This window comes from Sorex fumeus, unplaced genomic scaffold, assembly GCF_029834395.1.
Source record: "Sorex fumeus unplaced genomic scaffold, SorFum_2.1 ptg000003l, whole genome shotgun sequence".
Lineage (NCBI taxonomy): Eukaryota > Metazoa > Chordata > Mammalia > Eulipotyphla > Soricidae > Sorex > Sorex fumeus.
Genome location: NW_026606060.1, coordinates 12,571,526 through 12,593,723, shown reverse-complemented (window position 1 = coordinate 12,593,723; position 22,198 = coordinate 12,571,526). Strand labels below are relative to the sequence as shown.

General features: G+C 39.9%; 1 protein-coding gene across 4 annotated transcripts in view; it reads right to left on the bottom strand.

Annotated features, from left to right (window-relative positions):
* The window catches only part of CTNNA2 (catenin alpha 2), a 1,325,246-nt gene extending 1,303,514 nt beyond the window's left edge, over nucleotides 1-21,732 (bottom strand). For 2 of the 4 annotated variants that reach the window (XM_056119735.1, XM_056119745.1), the window contains exon 1: nucleotides 21,495-21,731. The gene's annotated coding sequence lies outside the window, so the exon portion shown is untranslated. Of the gene's footprint in view, nucleotides 1-21,494 lie in introns of all 4 variants that reach the window. The other 2 variants (XM_056119733.1, XM_056119753.1) reach the window with 2 other exon arrangements.
* Nucleotides 21,733-22,198: the final 466 nt, after the last annotated feature.

Sequence of the window (22,198 nt, the reverse complement as noted above, 5' to 3'; positions counted from 1 at the left end):
CGAGCAAATCGACGATCAACGGGAGGGCCTTTACCTTTACCTCGAGCAAATACAACTGTAAGTCTTGGGCAAAGACAGGAAGGAAAAAAAACAAAAGAACAATTTTTTGTGTTCCTAAATTCAGTGGAGCCAAAAAGTTCCAAAAAGCTATTAAAGTGTCTCAAGAAGTGTCTTTCTTACTCCCTAAAGCAGAAGTCAAGATGATAGTATTAGCTTATTCATTACCCTGCCACTTTATCTGTATATAACTTAAAATAAAAGTGTAATAAGAATTGCTTGAAGTTCAGCATCTTCATGACACGATTAAATGGTGGAAGAATTCTTGAAACTGGGAAAGTTATTTGTTAAATTCAGTCAGTGACAGATTTTTTAAAAAGTTTTATTACTATTAGTCTTGAAAGAGTATTCAAAACATTTACTAATATTATTTTAACAACTTAAATATTTTTAGAAATCAAATAATATCCTGTGAGTAAACCCAGGTGTCAATACGTATAAGCCCTGCTTGTCATGGACCTTAGGGCTAATACATCTGGGCACCCTATTGTGTATTATTGCAGACATAAAATAAGTGTACAGGGAGATCATTTCTGTTGCCATGGAAATATCATTTAATTTCCTAATTAGTAGGTATATAAATGCAAAACCATAACATTTGATTATTTTCCAAATTAGGCACACAGTCTATTGTTCATGTCTGAGGACAAAGTCCTTATGTTTCAAACACTTTTGTTTGAAGAACAAATTAGGAATTTAACCTGTCTTGAATTTTAATGTTTATAAATTGATTTGTTGTACACAAAGAAATGAAAAGAACAAGGAACATATGTACATCATTTGTTCTTCTCCTTAAGCAATATATAAAATATATATATATATATATCTGCAAACAATAAAAACAAGTTGTGGGATTCTCCTTACAAAAGAATTTCTTTAAATCATATCTTGTTTAATGGTTATGATTTCTAAAAGGTGTTTCAAATGCTCAATCGCTCTATTTCATAAAAAAGTCTTTTTCTTTTTTTTGCTAGTGGTGCAGGGGTGTGGGGTGGGGGTGGGGATCATACCTGGCAGTCCTCAGAAGTGGCTCCCAACTCTGCTTGGAAGTTACTGGACTGGTGCTCAGTGGACCATGAAAGCCAAGTACTGAACCCAGGCCTCTAACCCAGGCATCCTGATAACAAAGTATGCACTACAGCCTACTGAGTTATCTCTTTGGCCTTCAATTGCTAAAAACGTAAACTAAACTAAATCATCCATTTTAACTCCCCTTCCCCTTCTCTTTCAACATTAAATGCTTCCAGACAAGGTACGAAATACACAGAATCTAATTTCTCCCTTCCCGGTCATTATTCAATTCAATACTATTTGAGATTTCTGAGCTGACCACTTGGCCTAAAGCTACTCTGGCAAAGATCAACATTGGATCAATTCCTATTTAACAAATACAGAGGCCTCTCTTTAGTCTTTAACCTCCTGTATTTCTAAATGCAATGGCTACTTGAAAGTTCTGCCTTCTCACCTTAGAAAAATTAAGGGAAGAAATCAACTAAGAGAAGTGGATACCTCCCTCTTCTCTGGTTCTCACAACAAAGTATGACTGTGTTACCTGTGTGCAAAACACTGTGGCATAAACACATTGGCTGGGGCCTGATACATTGAGATATGCTGCTACTTACTGACAATTTCTGCTTACTATTATTATTACTATTAGAAAATCTTTGGCTTTGCTGGAAATTTGAGACCCTATTAATAAAAGCTACAGCTTCTTCCTTTTACAGAGAGTATATTTTACATAAACCACTAAACACGCAAGACTTACAATTTAGCTTGTCGAGCAACCCTTAAAAAAAGTTTTCTAAACTAACAATCAAGCATTCTATAGAGACTGTCTTCCTGGATATGTAATAGAGATCAGTGCAGCACTGTCCTCCCATTGTTCATCGATTTTCTCGAGCGGGCCCAGTAACATCTCCATTTTGAGACTTCTTGTTACTGTGTTTGGCATATCGAATACATCACGGGGAGCTTGCCAGGCTTTGCCTTGAAGACGAGATACTCTCGGTAGCTTGCCGGGCTCTCTGAGAGGGGTGGAGGATGGAACCCGGCTGGCCAGGCTGGCTGTGCGCAAGGCAACCACCCTACCGCTGTGCTATCGCTCCAGCCCATAATAGAGATGAAATCATATAATATGATATGAGGTGATATTCTCTGCCTATTTTCTTTCAATTAGCATAACTTTTTTTTTTGGTCACACCTAGCGATGCACAGGGGTTACTCCTGGCTCTGCACTCAGGAATTGCTCTTGGCGGTGCTCAGGGGATGCTGAGAATCAAACTCGGCTCAGCCTCGTGCAAGCCCTACCTGCTGTGCTATTATTCCAGCCCTCAACTAGCATAACATTTTAAAGAATGTCCAAATGTTAATATGCATCAGCACTCATTTCTATTTTTGAGTGAATATTATCACAATGCAAGAAAAAAAACATTTCATCCTTCATCCTTTAGTTTGTTCTACTCTGCATTTATAATGAAAAGTGCAGCTACAAAAATGCAGCTACAAAAGTGCACAAAATATATGTTTTATTTCTCTTGCCTATGTACCTGGGAATGGAAGTGCTGGTCACTTCAACAGGAAGTATAAAATTGTTTTCAAAGTAACTCCAAAACTGTACACCATCCAACAGTATATGATGGCACAAATTTATTCTCATCCTACCAAGAAATTGATTTTACCTCTTTTAAAATTAGAGTAGCCTAGTGGGTATCACTGTCTGCACTGTCCTCCCATTGTTCACTGATTTGCTGGAGCGGGCCCAGTAACGTCTCCATTGTGAGACTTTGTTGTTACTGTGTTTGGCATATCAAATACGTCACAGATAGCTTGCCAGTTTTTGCCGTGCAGGCGAGATACTCTCGGTAGCTTGCCAGGCTCCCCAAGAGGGGCAGAGGAATCGAACTGGGGTCAGTCGCATGCAAGGCAAACACCCTACCTGTTGTGCTATCGCTTCAGCCTAGTGGGTATGAATGCATATGTCACTATGGTTTTGATTCATATTTATTTAATGACTGATAATGCTGAGAATATTTTTATTGTACTTGTTTGTAACTTGTATACGCACTGTGGCACTGTCCTCCTATTGTTCATCAATTTGCTTGAGCGGGCATCAGTAACATCTCCATTGTGAGCCTGGCAAGCTACCCAAAGTATCCTGCCCATATGGCAGAACTTGTATAAAGTCTTTAGAAAATGTCCAAGTATTTGTTTGATTTTTCAGTTATGCTTTTACTTTTTATAATTAAGTTTTAGTATTTCTTTACATATTCTGGATACTAGATTTATCATATATGTTTTTCTCACTTGGTGTCTGTCCTTTTACTGATATTATGGTATCCTCAGATGCATACAGTTTTTTCTTCTTAATGCAGTACAATTTACTACTTTCATTTTCTTTGTTATTTTGTTTTGCCATTATATCTAGAAAACCATTTCTTGATCCAAGGTCACAAAGATTTTCACCCATTTTTCCCTACAAGTTTTACATAGCAGAACCCTACATTTTTTAGCCAATTTTTTAATATAAACTAAAAGGGGTTTTATTCCCTCTCATATGTAAACATTCAGCTACTTCATGTACCTTTTGTTGAAAGAATACTACTTTTCCCGGAATAAATTGTCCTGTCAGTTTTGGTTAAAATATATATTTTCCATTTCCAGATTTGAAAATGAAAAGTGAAGTCAATCTTGTTCTTCCTTTAAAAGAATTCCTTTGACTATTCTCTGTTTCCGTGTATGTTTTAGGATCAGCTTGTCAACTTGGGGCCTGGGAGTGGAGGGAGAAGCAGGATCCTGATGTTAGAGCACTAAATTTCTAGAATCACTTGAATGCTACCATCACATTAAGCCAGGGCTAGAGTGACAGCACAATAGGTAGGGTATTTGCCACCCTGCAAGCAACCGACCCGAGTTCGATTCCCAGTATCCCATATGGTCCCATGAGCACTGCCAGAAATAATTTCTGAGTGCAGAGCCATACCCGGTGTATTTCCAGGTATGACCCAAAAAGAAAAAAAAATTAAGCTTTCCCATCTCTGGATGGATGTCTACCTACCTAATTTTTCTATTAAATTTAAAATTTTTGGAATGACAGCTTTTTAATGTTTTTATATTACTAAATGTATGTCTTTTTATTGTTGTTTGCTTGTTTCTACAGTTCCAGAGATCTCACCAGGGCGTCACACAGCAAGGCAAGTGTTCTACTACTAACCTACCTCTTGGCCCTGCACTTTCCTGGACGGAAGGTAAAAGAGTAATGGTACAGATTGTCCATAACTAAAAAGGGACGGAAATACAATGCTTAATTTAACATCCTACATGAGAAAACGTTATAATACCATATATTAAGAATTTTGTTATGGAGTATTTTTACTATTTTTTGTTGTTTCTTATTTGGACGATACCCTGCACCGCTCAGGACTGACTCCTGACTCTGCCCTCAACACTCAGGGTCAGGGGACCAAATGAGGTGCTGAGGATCAAACCCACATTGGCCACATACTCTGCCCACTGTACTATTTCTCCACTGTTAACTACTTTAGAAGGAACATTTATTTTTATAAATTAATTTGCTTTAGGTAAAAACATTTACCTGTGTCATGAATAACAATACCATGTAAATGGATGCATCTGATTTTAAGAGGTTAGTCATTCATAACAGCAACAACTGACAAAATTATTTCTAACACAGAGAAGCACTAAGAAAATTTCACCAAGTAAACAGTTTCATTCAAATTATTTGAGAAAACTAGAACAACAGCAGCTATATGTTCTCACTGATAACTTTTATTTCAACTTGCATTATTATAATACTTTTTATTCTAAAATTCTTTAACAAAAGACAGACCATGCTACTGGAAACTGGTTTTCAAATTGTTTTAAAAAACGGTAGCAAAGTTGTTAAAACATAACCAAACTGTTGTAACATAAATATATCTTACAATTCAATAGTCACGACTTGCTAACAATTTTAATTCATGATGAATAGTCTTAAAGACAAATCCTTGTTTCAATATCACTGTCACTGTCTTCCCATTGTTCATCAATTTTTGCTCAAGTGGGCCCAGAAACATCTCCATTTTGAGACTTCTTGTTACTGTGTTTGGCATGTCGAATACTTCACCAGTAGTTTTTAAGGCTTTGCCGTGCAGGCGAGATACTCTCAGTAGCTTGCCGGACTCTCCGAGAGAGGCAGAGGAATCGAACCCAGCTCGGCCTGGCTGACTGCGCACAAGGCAAATGCCCTACCACTGTGCTATCACTCCAGCCCTGCTTCAATATAGTAAGCTTAAATATCTACTTATAATATTTTGGTGTCGTCCACAGAAATTTAAGATAAGAGGTTCATTAATGATAAATCAATTCTGACTGATGCATTAACTCTAGAACAGATAATTACAATTCAGGGCAATCTGCCCATTTTCTCATTTCACAGAACAGTGAAAACTTTTATTCAAAACAAATGTTTTCACAATAAACAATAATGATGTAAATAATATCATAGTTAAGTTTTCCACTAAAGCTAAAAAGATACCTAGTGCCAAAAAATTAAATTCTGAGCCAGAATTGAAAATTCTCACAATTCGAGTGGTACTGAAAACATTTATTATTTTTAAAAAATTAATAAAAGATAAATGTAGACAGGAGATGGTAAGCCAGCAGAAAAATTTCAATATGAATATCAAAGTAATATTTAAAATATTAGATAACTAGACATTAAGGGCATTTCAATAATTGTTTGACTCTACTATCAAAAATACTTATCACAATCAACAAAAGAACACTGCTCAATATTTTGGCTCAAGACTTAAAAAGACTTAGCCCATAAATTTTAAAAGAAAAGAAAACATGTGCTTGGGCCAAAACAATAGTACAGTTGGTAGAACACTTGCTTTACACTCACAAACTAACCCGGAGTCATCCCCCGCATCCCATAGGGTCCCCAAGGCCACCAGAAGTCATCCGTGAATGTAGAGCCAAGAATAACCCCTGAGCACCACCAGGTGTGTTCCAAAATGAAAAGAACAATGCAAAACAAAACATCCCTGTAAAAGTAACTCAGACAGGCATAGAGAATAAAGTAAATTTTTTAAAGTGAATATATGAAATCTACATAAATCTAGTAAATATTTTAATGAACATATGAAATCCACATACATTTGTATTTACTTCAAAGAGAAAGTAAGAATAACGATGAGTCTATTTATTACAATGTACATATGTAAATATTTATGGTTATTGTTTTATACATGTACCATTTATAAAATTAAGATGTACATTAAGTGCTGATGTCTTTCTGTGGGGGTGGGGGCAGGAAGTCACACTCGGTGATGCTCAGGAGTAACTCCTGGCTCTGCACTCAGGAATTACTCCTGGCAGTGCTCGGGGACCATGTGCCAGGTCAAACCCATGCTCAAGGCAAGTGTCCCACTAACTGTTTTATCTCTCTTGACACAGGTATTGCTGTTTTGACATATATAGAAGTCCATAAATTGGTAAGAAAGGCACATAGGGGCCAGAGCGATAGTAAAGCAGTTAGGGCGTCTGTCTTGCATGCAGCTGACCTGGGTTTGATCCCAGGCATCCCATATGGTTTCACGAGCACTGTCAGAAGTAATTCCTGAGCACAGAGTCAGGAGTAAGCTCTGAGAATTGCTGGGTGTGACCTGAAAGGCACATGAAAATCATACATCTGAACTAAAAAATATGTTAGCAAGGTTAGGATAGGAAATCCAATACAAAATCAAAAGAAATAATTTTGGTATCAGCAAACTTTAAGAAAACATTTAAAATACCCTTTTTTCCCAAAAGCTAGTGAAAACAAAAACAAAATGGTAAATACTTAACATGAAATGAGTACTCTTTCTATGAAAAAAAGATGCAAAGTACCTAAAAATGACTTTAATAAAGAGACATGCCAGTAGAAAGGCAATGAATTTGAATGTTGTTACTGAAATTATTGTAAACACAATCACTGTCACTGTCACTGTCCTCCTGTTGTTCATCAATTTGCTCGAGCGGGCCCAGTAACGTCTCCATTGTGAGATTTGTTACTGTGTTTGGCATATTGAATAGATCACGGGTAGCTTGCCAGGCTTTGCTGTGAGGGCGAGATACTCTCGGTAGCTTGCCAGGCTCTCCGGGACGGGCAGAAGAATTGAACCCAGGTCAGTCAGGTTGGCCGCATGCAAGGCAAATGTCCTACCATTGTGCTATAGCTCCAGCCCAATATCACACTCACACACACACACACACACACACACACACACACACACACAATATCAGTTAAAATACCAAGGATAGTACATAGGCAGGGTGCCGTTCATACATGTGACCCAAGGGGGTTCAATTTTCAGTATCTCATACACTCTCCCAAAACCCCACCCAGGAGTGGTCCTGAGAGCAGAGCCAGGAGTTAGCCCTGGCCCTCTCCAGAAAAAAAGTAAAATACCAGGACAGGGCCTGAGATAGGGCAAATGTTTTGCATACATGAGACTGGAGGCTTGATTCCCATTCGTGCATGGCCCCTGAATACCACATTATGTGGAACTCACATCCCTACAGCACCAGAAGTTGTACCCCCAGCACAGCAAGCTGTCAATATAAATGACTAATAGTATTACTTATGAAATTTAAGAAACTAAATAGGGGCTGCAGCAATAGCACAGCTGGTAGGGTGTTTGCCTTGCACGTAGCCAACCCAGGTTCGATTCCCAGCATCCCATACGGTCCCTTGAGCACTGCCAGGGATAATTCCTGAGTACAGAACCAGGAGTAACCCCTGTGCATTGCCGGGTGTGACCCAAAAAACAAACAAAAAAAAAGTAATAATAAGAAACTAAATAGTTATCATTGTCTTCTGAAGAAAATGCACAAAAACAGAGAAAGAACTTTTAGGGGGGAATAAATATCACTTTCTAGATATCACTACACACTGTTAAGCTATAGCAGTTTTTAATGGGATGCACTAGGTCATGAGCAAAGAAGAATACAAATATACTCAATAAAATAAGATAAATCATCCTCCAGAAAACATGAGTAAATGTATGAACATTCATCACAGCAGAAGCAAAACTTTAAACTATCAAGGCAAACAACAAATGAAAACATAATGAACCTCGCTAGAAACCAGAGAAACAAATTCCTGTAACAAAGAGACCCATTACTGGATAACATTTTACAAGTTTAAAATGATCAGGTATTGGCAAAATGGCAAAAAATATCTGTGGATGAAATGTGAATCAATACTATTGTGGCAAAAAGCAATTAGACATCAACTATTAAAGTTTAAAATTAGTATACCTTAGAACCTAAAAAGAACCTTAAGAGAAAAATTAGGGCTGGAGAGATGGTTCAGGTATTATGGTACTTGTATAGCCAGTAGTAGAACCCAGTTCAATTCCTGATACTGTGTATGGTCTCCTGAGTACTGCCAAGAGTGACCCAAGTACAGCAAGAATAACCCCAAGCTCCACTAGGTATGGACCCAATCCCCACTTCAAAAGAAATCCCCCCAAAAACACTAATGAAAGTGGACTAGAAATCTAAACAAGAAAATTTACACAGCATTTTTTGAAATGGCAGAACTAAATTCAATATCTATGAAAATCAAATAATTAAATAAACCATAGTAGAACCACACTATAATATGCTGCAGTTCAACAATAATAGTATATATCTTCTGGCTATCAAGTAAACTACATATAGTGAAAATGAGATATAAAACAACACAACATGCTATCATTTAAATACATAGGAAAAGAAGAGCTCACTACATGAAACTGGCCACAGATATCTTAGGCAACTGCAAGAGTCTCCCCCAAATCAATTTTCTGCTCATAATATAGCCCATATTTGAAGGCAATTTAATTAAGCATTTGATCTCTATCTATAGTCTAGAATAGGAAACTTAGTAAAGTTACACAGAAACTAATATGAAGGAAAATATTTGTTTTCCCAGAAAATGTCTAGATGTGTTTAGTTTTAAAAAAAACTCAAGCATTGGGCTGGAAAGTAAGGCCCTTGCAACACTGCCAATCCAGTTCTGATCTGGCACTGCTTATGGTGCCCTGAGCACTGTGTGGCATGATCCCAGAAGACTGGGTAAGGAGTAAGCCCGCAGCATTTCTGGGTATGGCAAAACACACACACACACACACACACACACACACAAAACACACACACACACATACAACACACACACATTTTTTATCTCAGCTATGCTATAAAAATAATCTGTAAGTTTTACAAATCACGGTGCCCTAATAAAAATGAAAATAATATTTTACATAAACATAACTTCAAAAAGCCTATGATACTAAACTCAATATGTTTGATGTGGCTGGAGAGCAAGAATTTCATCAAATATTCACTGGACAGGTGAAAGCAGTAATATTCATTGTCAAATTTCTCTTTCAAGTTATTTTCTAAATATTCTATGCTGAGCCTGTATTGTTATCAATGAGAAAAAAAAGTGTGCTTTTTTCTTTTATGTTTTATTTTAGTCATTGTGGTTTATAACTTTACAATGTTGCTAGTAGTAGGGTTTCATAAACATCACAGCCAACACCACATCTGCCACCTGAATAGTCGTTTCTTTCCACCACTGTCTCAGGACGCCCTTACACACCCCAATACCCTTTTCTTAATGCCTTCGTAAGCTCCAGCTTCAGTACATGAGTTCTTTGATTCTGTAGAAAGGGGAAAACAACCAAAGACATATTTTTTTAAACAATACACCTTTTGTGAGCCCAGAGACCAGTATAGTAGGTAAGGCACCTGCCTTGCATGTAGCCGACCTGAGCTTGATCCTCGTCATCCCAAATAGTTTCCAAAGCATTTTTCAGGAGTGATTCCTGTGTGCAGAGCCAGGAGTAAATGCTGAGCTCCACCAGGTGTGGCTCAAAAACCAAAAATTAATTAATTAATAAGAAAATAAAAAGGAAACGTATTGCTTTTCTTTGTTTTTGGACCACAACCAGCAGGGCTCAGAGGTTACTCCTGTCTCTGTGCTCAGGGGTCAACTCTCAGTGGGACTCGAGGGCCCACATTTGGTTCTGGGGATCACACTTGAGTGTGAAGGATATGTGTACTATCTCTCGAACCCATTAGTGCATGCTTTGGACGTCTCTGCAAATAATGCCAGAATATTTCTTTGCTCCAGCCCCTCCCTTCTGCAGCCCCTGTTTTAGCAGCCTCCTGATCCCAAACTAGCATCGCAGCTTCAATCCTCCTGTCTGTGACTTCATCTCTCCCATCAATGCCCTCTCTGATAGGCTCACTGATCCCGTCTTCCTGCTGGTTCAGCTCTTGCCCCATTCCCAGACCAGCACAAGACTTCATTTAAAAGTAATATACAAGGTCATTCCCTCCTCCATTTCCCCAGCCTGCTGCAGACACAATGTTTCTGATTCTGGGTCAGCCTGCACTTTTGACCTTTGTCACTGAATAGTCAGTACCATATTCTCTTCCATTTATTTTTTTCCCCCATTTAATTGTTGTAGGTATTTTCCCCACATTCCCCAAATCCTGTTTTTAAAACCTTTTGAGAAAGTTTTTCTGATGAAGAAAGTTTTTCTGATGAAGAAAAGTTACACTTGCTCAACTAGAAACTTACTGAATTTATCAGAGATACAATGTGTATCAGAATTAAGGCCGAATAAATTAACTAGTTAGTATTTAAAAAACTAATGTGAGGTCACAAGGCCTTACTGGGGGCAAAGAGAAAAATTTTTTAAAAAATGCCAAGACTCCTATCCTGCACACACTTACAACCAGGCGTGGTTCAGAACACCTAAGAAAAAGAATTCAGAATAATTACTGTTTTAGCGTCTGCTTTTAACAGGCAAAACATGCACATTTTCTTGCCTGCGGTCCTGATTTCACAGATGGGCAAACTGCAATCGAGTCTGCCTGCCTGGATCCCAGGCTGCTGCCAGAATTGACTTTTGCCTCCTGTCCCAACAACATGTGCTCCAACGTGCCGGGCTGTGCTGATTCCCGTATGCGTGCCCACTTTGGGTCATGCCCTGCCTTCCAGTCTCTCTCCTCTAGTTCACACTGTGGGCTACAGTATAAATGTCTCCTTTGTTTTTCTCGGGTACCCTCCTGTCATCCCCTTTTGTACTCAAACCCACAGTGATAAGCTGTGAAGCTCTAGCTTCCCGCTTCTACCTTCCCACAAGACTATCAAGTTAGGCTTCAAAGTCAAGTGACAAGGAAACCACAACCTGCCAACCCTTTGCTTTTACTTTAGGAAACGGTCCTTCAGCCCACTGATCCCTTCTAGTTCTCCACACAACCAAGAGCTCTGTGAAAAGCTGAGCTGACACCAGCAAGGGAGATCCTGATTGGCCTAGGTCTGTCGTGCTTGGGGTGCCCTTTTCCCTTGCTACTTACTGACAGGATGGGGAATGACTAGTGAAAGTAGGTGGCCTGGAACAAAGGCATCCTTGTTTTCCTGAAAGAGACATTGCTGGTGCATGATGCAGTGACTAAAGCTGCGGGATCCACTCAGACTGGGCAGGAGGGGACCCTAAACCTACATCTGATGGATGGAGTCATCCATCATCTTCATTTCTCATCTCTTCTACGTATCTTTTAGAACATACTCACTTTCCTCTGCTGCCAGATTACACATATTAAACATAAATATCACATCTCAGGAAAAAAAGAATATATTAGCTGCTTTATTTTCTACTTTAAAGGGGTCACTGTAAAATGGGAATTAGATGTTTGGGTTGTTTTTACTTTGAAACTATTATATGTAAAACTGCTATTAACTTTCATGATATTGTATTGTATTTTTTTTAGCTTTTTGCATCACACGTGGCGATGCTCAGGGGTTACTCCTGGCTCTGCACTCAGGAACTACTCGTGGCGGTGCTCAGGGAACCATTCGGGATGCCGGGGATTGAACACGTTGTGCAAGGCAAATGCCCTACCTGCTGTGCTATCGCTCCGGCCCCGATATTGTATTGTATTTCATGTATTATATTGTTCATGTATTTATTGAGTTTCATGTATTGTATTGTTCATGTATTGTATTTAATGTCTTTGTTTTTAAAATCTCGAAGTAGAATATCATAGTGGTATGGTAAAAGTGTGCGTAGTTTCTATTATTTTTAATTTGTATGTTTGTTTGGGCCCACACTCAGTGGTCCTCAGGCTTACTCCTGCCTCTACACTGAAGGATCGCTCCTGGTGGGTTCAGGGGACCCTATGAGGTGACTGCAGCAGAAGCTGGCTAGCGCCATACCCACTGTTCTATCTCTCCAAAGTATTTTTAATAGTAAGAGAAACTGCCAAACTATTCCCCAAAGTATCTCATTCCTACTTTCATCAATACAAAAGATGGCTCTTTTTTCAGTTGTGATAAAGAAAGTGTAAAGCAATTATTACAGAGTAGGTAATAGGGTTACAATATTATTAAGAGTTATGACTCTCATGAACGGTTACTGATTTTAACCAACAAAGTGCTCAGGACCTTCCACCACTATCCTCATATTACTTTCTCTAGTTCTTCCTTCCCTTGCTGTTGACAAGATTGAGGAATGACTAGAAAAACAAGGTCTGAGGCAAGGGTTTCCTCATTTTTTAAATAAAGATATAGCAGATGCATGCTAATTTGTCTTCTTTTTTAAATCCAGCTATTTTAGTGTTTGTCTGGTGATATCACAATGAAGTTTTTAATTTTATTATTTTGGAGAATAAAATATCAACTGTATTTTTCTGCACTAATTGGCCATATGTATACTTTACTTAGTGAAATACTTCTGTAGAGATTTTATTCACTCTTCAGTTGATTTTCTTCTCACTGAGATACATGTTCTTTAACAATTAGGTTTTTGTGAAGAAATGGAAACAGTTGTATATAAATCGAGTAACTCTTATGTCTTTTGAACAGTAGAATGTGTTCTTGTTAATTCTGGTAGTCTATTTTTTTTCCTTTAATTTACAGTCATTGTTGGGTCTTAAGATATAAGATACCTATGCTTACCTACAACTCACAATATTATTCTTATGTGTTTTCTTTTAGAGATTGATATACTCAAAATCTTAAGCAATTATCAAAACATTAAGCTCAATGAAAGGTACTTTTAGGGCAGAAAAGTTTAATCAATAGAAAATTATTATAGATCAAGCAAAAGGGTACCCTTAAGACTGGGATAGTATTACACAGGGAAAGTTGTGAGTACAAAAGAACTACTAAAATGCATAAAATGTTGTATACTTAAAGTATGCCTCAATAAATTCATATTATTACAACCTACCAATGTAGAACTGATTTGTAGGGAAAAATGGCAGCCACAGTCCTATAGTATAGAACTTAATCAAAGCTGCAATATGCCTGAGGCACACTCCGCAAAGTATACATAGCTTCTTAAATAAATTTCACCTTATAAATTCATAAATGCCATTAAGTCTTTCAAAGAAGACGGTATTATTCAAATACCCAACTGTACTCTGAGATAGGTAGCTAGTAGCAACCAACTTCGACCTACAATCTGGGAAGAATTTTTTTCCTTTTACTTTATTCAAGGGCTGGAGCAATAGCACAGCGGGTAGTGCATTTGCCTTGCACATGGTCGACCCGGGTTCGATTTCTCCGGCCCTCTCGGAGAGCCTGTCAAGCTACTGAGAGTATCCCTCCCAAACGGCAAAGCCTGGCAAGCTTCCTGTTAGGTATTGGATATGTCAAAAACAGTAACAAGTCTCACAATGGAGACATTACTGGTGCCCACTGGAGCAAATCAATGAACAATGGGAGGACAGTGCAGTACAGTGCGACTTTATTCATAAAAGTTTAATGGAAACATGGTTTACAATACTACTGAGAGTAATGTTTCTGGAATACATTGTTGCTAGATAATACCCACCACCATAGTATTAGTGCCCTCCACCATGGTCTTGAGGATTCCTCTCAGCACCCACCCCTGCAGGCCCCTCCAGCACCTCCCTGCCCCCTCCCCCACATACAACACACATTTAGCAAATATAGTCTTACAGGCAGATTCTCAGGGATCTTTATCATTGGACATTTTTTTTCCTGATTATGTTTCTACTTACTCCAAGAGATATATCATTTAGAGACATATTATTTAGGAAGGGCTGTTTTTTAAGAGAGAGAAGGATACAGAGAAGGGAGATATTCCTTAGTTCACCTTTCCCCAAGGATGTGTAAAACAAAAATAACCATTTTCTTGAAGAGAAAAAAATGAGATAAGATATGAAATAAAAATCTATTTTGAAATATCATGAGAGAGTCGTATAATGAGAAGACAATGTATCATCCAGTTGATGATAGTGTTTGAAGCATCTGAAGTTTCCTTAGTTAGATAACTATTAGTTCATTGAAAATATCAAAGAAAACCTGATGTCCAGTGTTTTCATAAAAGTAAAATCTCTTGCTCTACACAGAGTGGGTAGTATTTTTAAATAAATGTCATTGGATTTATTCTTAACAAAGTGAATTTTTAAAAATTCATGGAAACCATAAGCAAATAGAGAACATTTTATATGTAGATTTCTCCCCATAAAATTAGTTGTATGTATCTTCTTTAGGCTAGTCCTGTATATTCATTTAGTGAAGAAGCATATTTTGTGAAAATACTCTGGCAGGTTGGGCTGGAGTGATATCACAGTAGGTAGGGCATCTGCCTTGCATGCGGCAGACCTGGCCGACCCAGGTTCGATTCATCCACCCCTCTCGGAGAGCCCAGCAAGCTACCAAGAGTATCTCACTCGCACAGCAAAGCCTGGCAAGCTACCCGCGGCATATTTGATATGCCAAACACAAGTGTCACAATGGAGACATTACTGGGCCCACTCGAGCAAATCAATGAACAACAGGAGGACAGTTACAGTGACAGTGACTCTGGCAGGTACCAATTATTGCAAAATGAATACAAATGTCACCATCTTAAAAATTGTGGGATATCCTTTTTTAGAAATTGTGAAGTAAATTTAGCTTTTTCTGAGGCAGTGAAGGAATATTCTGTATTTTTAATTGAAAGATGGACTACTGGTGTTAACAACTACGTCAAATCCAATAGAATTACAATAAACATGGAAGGATTCAATGTTAATAAACTCTCATCTAAGTTCAATAAAAATCAGATGGGAACATTAGTTCTTTTGGTCATTTATGTAGTCACAGCTCTTTTTTTGTGGTTTTGGGAAGAAAACAATTCCTGATGCCTCCCCACAACCAATAAGGTTGTATTCACAACCTTAGCTATGTAAAATAAGATATCAACAAATATAATCTTAGATTTATTTGAGATACATGATGTACAGAAGAAGCCAAATTTACACAACATGATATCTTGAAAGCATCTCACTAATTTTCTCTTTTGATTCTGTAACCCATGGGATTTTGTAAAATAATTTTGCTTGTAGCCTATGGTATATCCACTCATTAAATTCAGAGTGCAAATCACTGGGACCAGAAAGATAGTCCAGCCTATAAATGCTTGCTTTACACACTGTTGAGGCAGGTTAGATCCCAGCATCCCATATGATTCCCTGAGTACTGCCAGGAGTGATTCCTCATCTCAGAGCCAGGGGTAAGCCCTGAGCACAGTCAGTTGTGGTCCCCAAACAAACAAAGAGTAGAAACACAGTATTTAGGATATTATTTGATTTGAATCTCCAACATAATCAGGAAGTTCCACAAATGTTGATTCTTAGGGTCCCCATAAAAGCCAAACAAACTAGCAAGATACAGAAAAATAGCCTGTAATTTTACACACCTTGTGAAATCCAAGCATACATAACATATGTATATATGTAAATGTGTGAAATTTTATATATATAAATCCTTGCATACATATATGTGTGTATACAAATGTTAAGCATTTAGAGTGCTTTACAGCAACAAAATATTGATTTATCAGCAAGACAGAAAACATATTTTTTAAATATTTTTCAAAAGCACTAAAAATAAGCAGTTAAACATGATTTTAGTTCGAGACTAACAATGTTGATTTATTTTGTTTCATCCTAAATCTATTTCTATTTTACCATCACCAAAACTTATGAGGAACAAGATATTTATCACTCATATTAATGCATACTGTCGTAACACCTTAAAAATAACAGAAAAATTGAATTTAACAATATAGTCTCTAAGTAAAAAAGAAAAAAATTCCAATACATTTAAGTTTTGAAAGCACGTTGTCTTGGTATCACAAGTAATGATTTCAAAGAGTTGCAGAATCCATATTTGTAGCTGTGCTACTCTTCATCTTCAAGGTAAAAGTTCACTTTAAAAGAAAATCAAAATGTCTAACAGTTAAGTTTGTTAAAAAATAAGCCATTGATACTTTACTATATCAGTACATATATATCTAATATATCAGTAACAGACTGCAAGTGATATACTTGAAAATGTTTTAGTTAGATCAACTCAATCTTTTAAACCTCAGGATATTGAGAAAACTCCCAAAATAGAAAATAAGATTCCAAAGTCTGATCTTTTAAACTGAGGTTTTAAAAAAATATTCATATTTGTTTGCTCTCTCTTTCCTTGCTTGCCTGTTTCCACTCTGGAGAAGCTTCTTTTCTTTCTCAAACTTAGTTCTCCCTTGTTCTTTCTAAATAAGTTTCAACAAACACTTTCTTGCTTCACCAGAAAAGAATACTTTTGTATTTTGTATCTTGTAATTTTGTAAAATTACATTTTGTAAAAGTTAAAATTCCATTTTGTAAAAGTTAAGGCAAAAAAAATGGCAAAGCCTCCAAAATATTGAAAAGTGATAATATGTAATTTCAATTAAAAAATAATATATTCATATTTGTAATGGCATATCTTAATATGCATGAGAATACTGCATTGTGTGTACTACTGGAATACAATAAGACAAGAGAAGTTTATTTTGAATTAAAAAACTATGAAAATGGGTTTTAAATGAGTACTATAAATGCTGGAGCTTCAGCACAGCAGGTAGGGCATGGCATTTGCCTTGCAAGCAGCCCCCACAGCCGACCGAGTTCGACTCCTCTGCCCCTCTCGGAGGGACCGGCAAGCTATCGAGAGTATCTCACCCACATGGCAAAGTCTGGCAAACTATCTGTGACGTATTTGATATGCCAAACACAGTAACAAGTCTCACGATGGAGATGTTACTGTGCCCGCTCGAGCAAATCAATGAACAACAGGAGGAGAGTGCTACAGTACTACTATAAATGCTGACAATTGTAACTTGCAGATGTTAAATTTTCTGAAAATCCATGCTCCAAAAAGATAATACGCTCTTTAACATATTAAGGATACATGTGTAGATCAAGTTAATAAACATTAACCAAATTTTAAGATCTACCAATGGATACAGCCAAATAACATTCCACAGGTAGCAAATATTAATTTGCTCATTCCTGACAGACCTCAAACAGACCCTGTATTCATCACACCTTGGTCTTCTAGTAAAACACTTGAAAGTACAAGCCATTTAGAATCACTAATAATCCTGAACACTCTCCTTTCAGCCCCCAAAAGACTATGGTAACAATGTAATACTCGAACAGTGAGTGTCTTCATACATGCCAAATAAAATAACCCTGGGTATTATTATCTAAAATATATCTTTTGGGTATTTGTGGATTGAAATAAAAGACAGACTGTGATCATCATGCTAAAATCATTGTTTAGAAAGGTCATTTATGTCTTGAAAGGAAATTAAAAAAAAAAAGTACTGTGTTCTCAAAGTGATACGGACTATGGATACTCTGTCTTGGAAAGGAACTCTGGGTGAAAAAACAACTAAAAGATGGTTCCCAGGGAAGCTGATCATCCTGTGACAGAATAGAGGTTTTATCTACAAAATAGATGGATGTTCCCACACTACAAATTATCCCAAGCAATGGTGTAAGAACTAGGTATCAGCTTGATATTTTTCAAAACACTCACCAGTCTGGAAAATAGTCCAGCAAAGAACTTTCCAAATAAAAAGATTCAGCTTTCCAAATAAAGAGAGTGTGACTGTTCTAGTTCCGTATCCTGCATGGAAATCTTTCCCAGAGTTTCAGCCCCAGAGGTGCTACTGAAAACAATCTTTCCTGAGCTACATAAACATCAATCCTTGCTCTTCATTTACGCAAATGAAATATGTCTTTATTTCACGCAAATAACCCCAATATGTCTTTAGTAATTCTTGAACTACTTTTACTACTGTGTGTTCTGTACCAAGCTAAACACATATAATCCCATAGCCAATCCCATGAGTCAATTATCATTCCCATTTTACAGATGAAGGAAAGGATGTAAATAGTACACAAGGACTAATACAGGGCACTCTCCAAGGTAAGGAGAGAGTGTAATTCTACTTCAGAGCACTCTCCGATTAGCTTTCTCTTTGCCACTGTGAAATATGAACCCAAGCAATCGCCTGTTTTCCTCAAATAGCCTTAAACTTGGGTCAAACACAGTGTCCTTCACTTTTTCCAATATCTCACAGGACTTTAGCAGAGGGTAAAGTTAAGAGCTCGAGGGAAGGAGTCACAGAGAAAGACTAGAGCATTTTTCCTACTCGGTCTACAAAATGCTCCGTTGAGATTATCTGTTGTGGATAATGTTTTTTTAAGGAAGGGATGTGCTTGTAGCTATACCAGTGGTATAGGCAGTGCCACTCCAGATGATCAATTTTCAGCCAACCAGGTTTATTGCTAAGGCACAAGGATGCAATACGCTTGAGTCCTGCGGTACCAGGACCACCGGGGTCTGCCCTGGCAGTGCTCAAGGTGCCTCCAGGGCGATGCCCCATGATGCTCCTCTAGAGGCAATGAGGTGGTGGGAGAGATCCAGTTGGGCTCCTGCCCCTGTATTTCCCCACCCACCTCCATACAAAGGTGCAGTAGCCAAATGCAGAAGATTCCAGAAAGGAAATTCTTCAGAGGAAGTAGGTCCTCATCTGCAATCTGGATTATAGTCAGAGTAGCAAAACTCTTTTTTTAGACTCTAGCTTCTTTTACTTTTATATTTTATTAATCCCCTCTCAAAATCTTGCCAAGAATGTTACTTTTATTACTTTTGCTAGTAATAGTGCATACTGTGTTTTTACTAAGTGAATGAATGTGAAAATGAAACAAATAGAAGGTACACTTCTTTCCATTGCAAGCGTGGTATTAAAACCTGAGGCACAGACCCATATCACTGTGTAGAAAAACTGCAGTGAAGAAAGCGGAGTGCCTCCCAGAGCTCACTCTTAATTACAAAGATCCACAAAGAGAGCAATAGAGATATTGGAAGAAAAAAGGCATTTGAAAGAATTAGCATAAAATTCACTTATTTTACTCTTAGTTACTACTCTAGTCTTTCACTACTTTCAAGGCATTATAAGTAAAAGAATACTAGCAACAAGAAACACTCCTGAGATCACTATCAAGTAATGTAAATACTAAAACTCATATAGGCGGCTGCAATTCTGCATCAAGGTGTTGATAATACTCTTCTATAGAATGCTTCTGCCACATGCTGAGGAGTGAGCCAAGGGTTGGAACTTCATTCCTATCAAAGGGAGGGGGGGCAGGGAGGGGGCCCATCATTCCTAACATTAAATACTTCCCCCAAACTGATTCAGATGACTAGCTCTATTAGCTCCTCATGAAATCAGCACTCAATCACTTTGGAAGGTAATTCTCTTCATCTTAACTTCTCTTTTACATTCCCATAAAATGCAAAGCGCATATTGCACTACTGGCATATAGTAATTTAAACGAAAAGGGAAAAATCAATAACACGCTCTCCAGCATAGTTTCTCACTGGCAGCTTCATTGTATCTGCCATCAATTTCACACCCGCCCAACGATACTCCTTCAAACATCGAACACTGATATCCTACAAAGATTAAGTTTCTTTGGTTTTGAAAAGAAGAGTTTTGGTAGGACAGATACAGGTATCTGAACACTGCATTTCTGATGGAAACTTACACTATTCAACTTTCTACCTTCCTCAAATAGGAACACAGTAAATATCAGAGGCAGGGCTCTACCCCTCACATGAATAAACTTTCTCAGCATCAATATATGCAAAAAAGGAAAACTGACATATTTATGTATGTGTATATGTGTATACTTATATATAAACACGATGTTTAAATATAAGCAAAAGAAAGCAAAATAAAATATATTTTGGGGGGGGATGTGACAAGCAAGGCAGATTTTAAACTGTTGGTGAAAAGGACGCTAATTCAGCTTTCTCATCGCTGCAAATCAAACACAGAACTCTACAGTGTATTTCTGTTCGAACATTCTCCACTCTTCCCTTCCCCTGGATGAGACGAGGTAAGGGTCTCTGCTAAAGACTCTAAAGCAGCTCAAGCTTTTAAACGGCTATTTTTACAGGACTATGAGTATAACCTCATTACTCGAAAAACTGTCTATCCACCGTCCTCCTTTAGAAGTTAACCCGTTATTAACAAAAGTACACATCTTACTTATCTATTTCATACTTTCCCAGATCAGTGTGCCCTGGAGTCTTGGGTACTGACCGGAACAGCGTATAAGTGATGCTAGGCTGCGCCCCGCATTAAAGTTTAGTGTTTGCCTTTGAAGCAGGCAGTGACAAAACTAAGGACACACGGGTTGCATTCCAAGCCCAATATTAGGCGGGTGGTTTAAAAATATCAATCCAAAGAGGCCTAGGGAGAAAGGAGAACAAGAGTCCACTGGCAACACCCTTCCTCGCCCTCCCTTCTTCCTCTCTTGTTCTGTCTCTCCTCTTCTTTCCTTGTGGCTTCTCACAATCAAAAAAGGGAAAGCCGAACGGGGAAACACACACACACACACACACACACACACACACACACACACACACACACACGGAGGATGCAATTTCCAGGGAGGTTTTACAAAAGGGGAAAAGAGCTGCTAAAGAGGGGCGTGAGGGGTGGCTGGCGTGATGTCTAAGTGACAACCGTCCCCACCCCCACCCCAACACAGCACAAACCCCGAGGCTCGTCCTCGACCCTGTCGCCTGCCCGTCCCCAGGACTCTACCTAACTCGACCCTCCATCCAAATAATTCAGGGACCTGCAGAGCTGCCACCGTGCACGAGTGTGTCTCTAGGCAGATGCGCCCAATTTCCTGGAAGCCCCCGGATCCGGAGAGTTGTAGCAGGCGAGGGTTCTCCCACCGAGGAGAGGGGTGAAGTGGGGGGGTAAAAGAGAGACCCCGCGCGCGAGAGATGCAGACCCGAGGCAAAGGATGAGCAAGCGGCTCAGAGGACGGCAGGGAAGAAAGAAAGGGTGGGAAGGAAGCGGGGCCCGGCAGAGAGGAAGAAAGGGATGAAAGAAAGGCTGGAAGGGAGAAAGGAGGGGTGCGGAGAGAGGGATGTTGGGAAGGAGGAGGGCGGGCGGGAGGGAGGGAGGCTGGAGAGGATGGGAGGGAGGCAGGGAGGAGGGAGGCAGGCAGGGATGGAGGATGCTCTGCCCGGGACTCACCTCTGCGGGTCGGTGGGAGTTTCTCGCCTCCTCCTGGTTCCTCGCCTCTGGCCGGCGCCGCTGGAGGGGGAATCGCGGGAGAGCCGGAGCGCGGCGGCGGCGGGGACGCGGGCACAGCTGCAGCGGCCGCCTCTGGCCGAGGTGCGGTGCCTCCCGCTCCGCCCGCCCGCCCGGGTCTCCGCCTCACTCGCGGCCGCCGCGCAGCCGCTCCCCCTCCCCCGCCCGCCCCGCGCCCAGCCCCGGCGAGCGGCAGCGGCCCGGATCGCCGCTAGGGGCGGCGGCCCAGTGCGCAGGCGCGGCCGCCGCTCGCCCGCGCGCCCCCGCGGCCGCCCCCCCACCCCCCGGGGGACTCTGGGCGCCGCACGGGGGCGGGGGCCGGGGGCGCGCTCCCGGCCGGGGATCGCCGCGCGGGGGGCGGGGCGCGCCGCCAGGGTGGGGGGAAGGGGACCCCGCGGAGGGGCGCCGCCGAAGGGCGCAGGTGCCGTGGCCATGGCAACCGCGTTCCCCGGCGGGCGGGGACCCGGGCTCCGAGTCGCGCGAGCACTGGGGGCCGAGCCCCGAGCGGGGAAGACTCGAGGCGGCCAGAGAGAGGGGAGAGTCGCCGCGGAGCCCACGGGGGTGATGTACGCGTGACCCGGGAGGGGCTCGGCCTGGAGGGGCGCCGGGACCCGGAGTCCCAAGGGGAGGAGGATTGCACTTTTTTG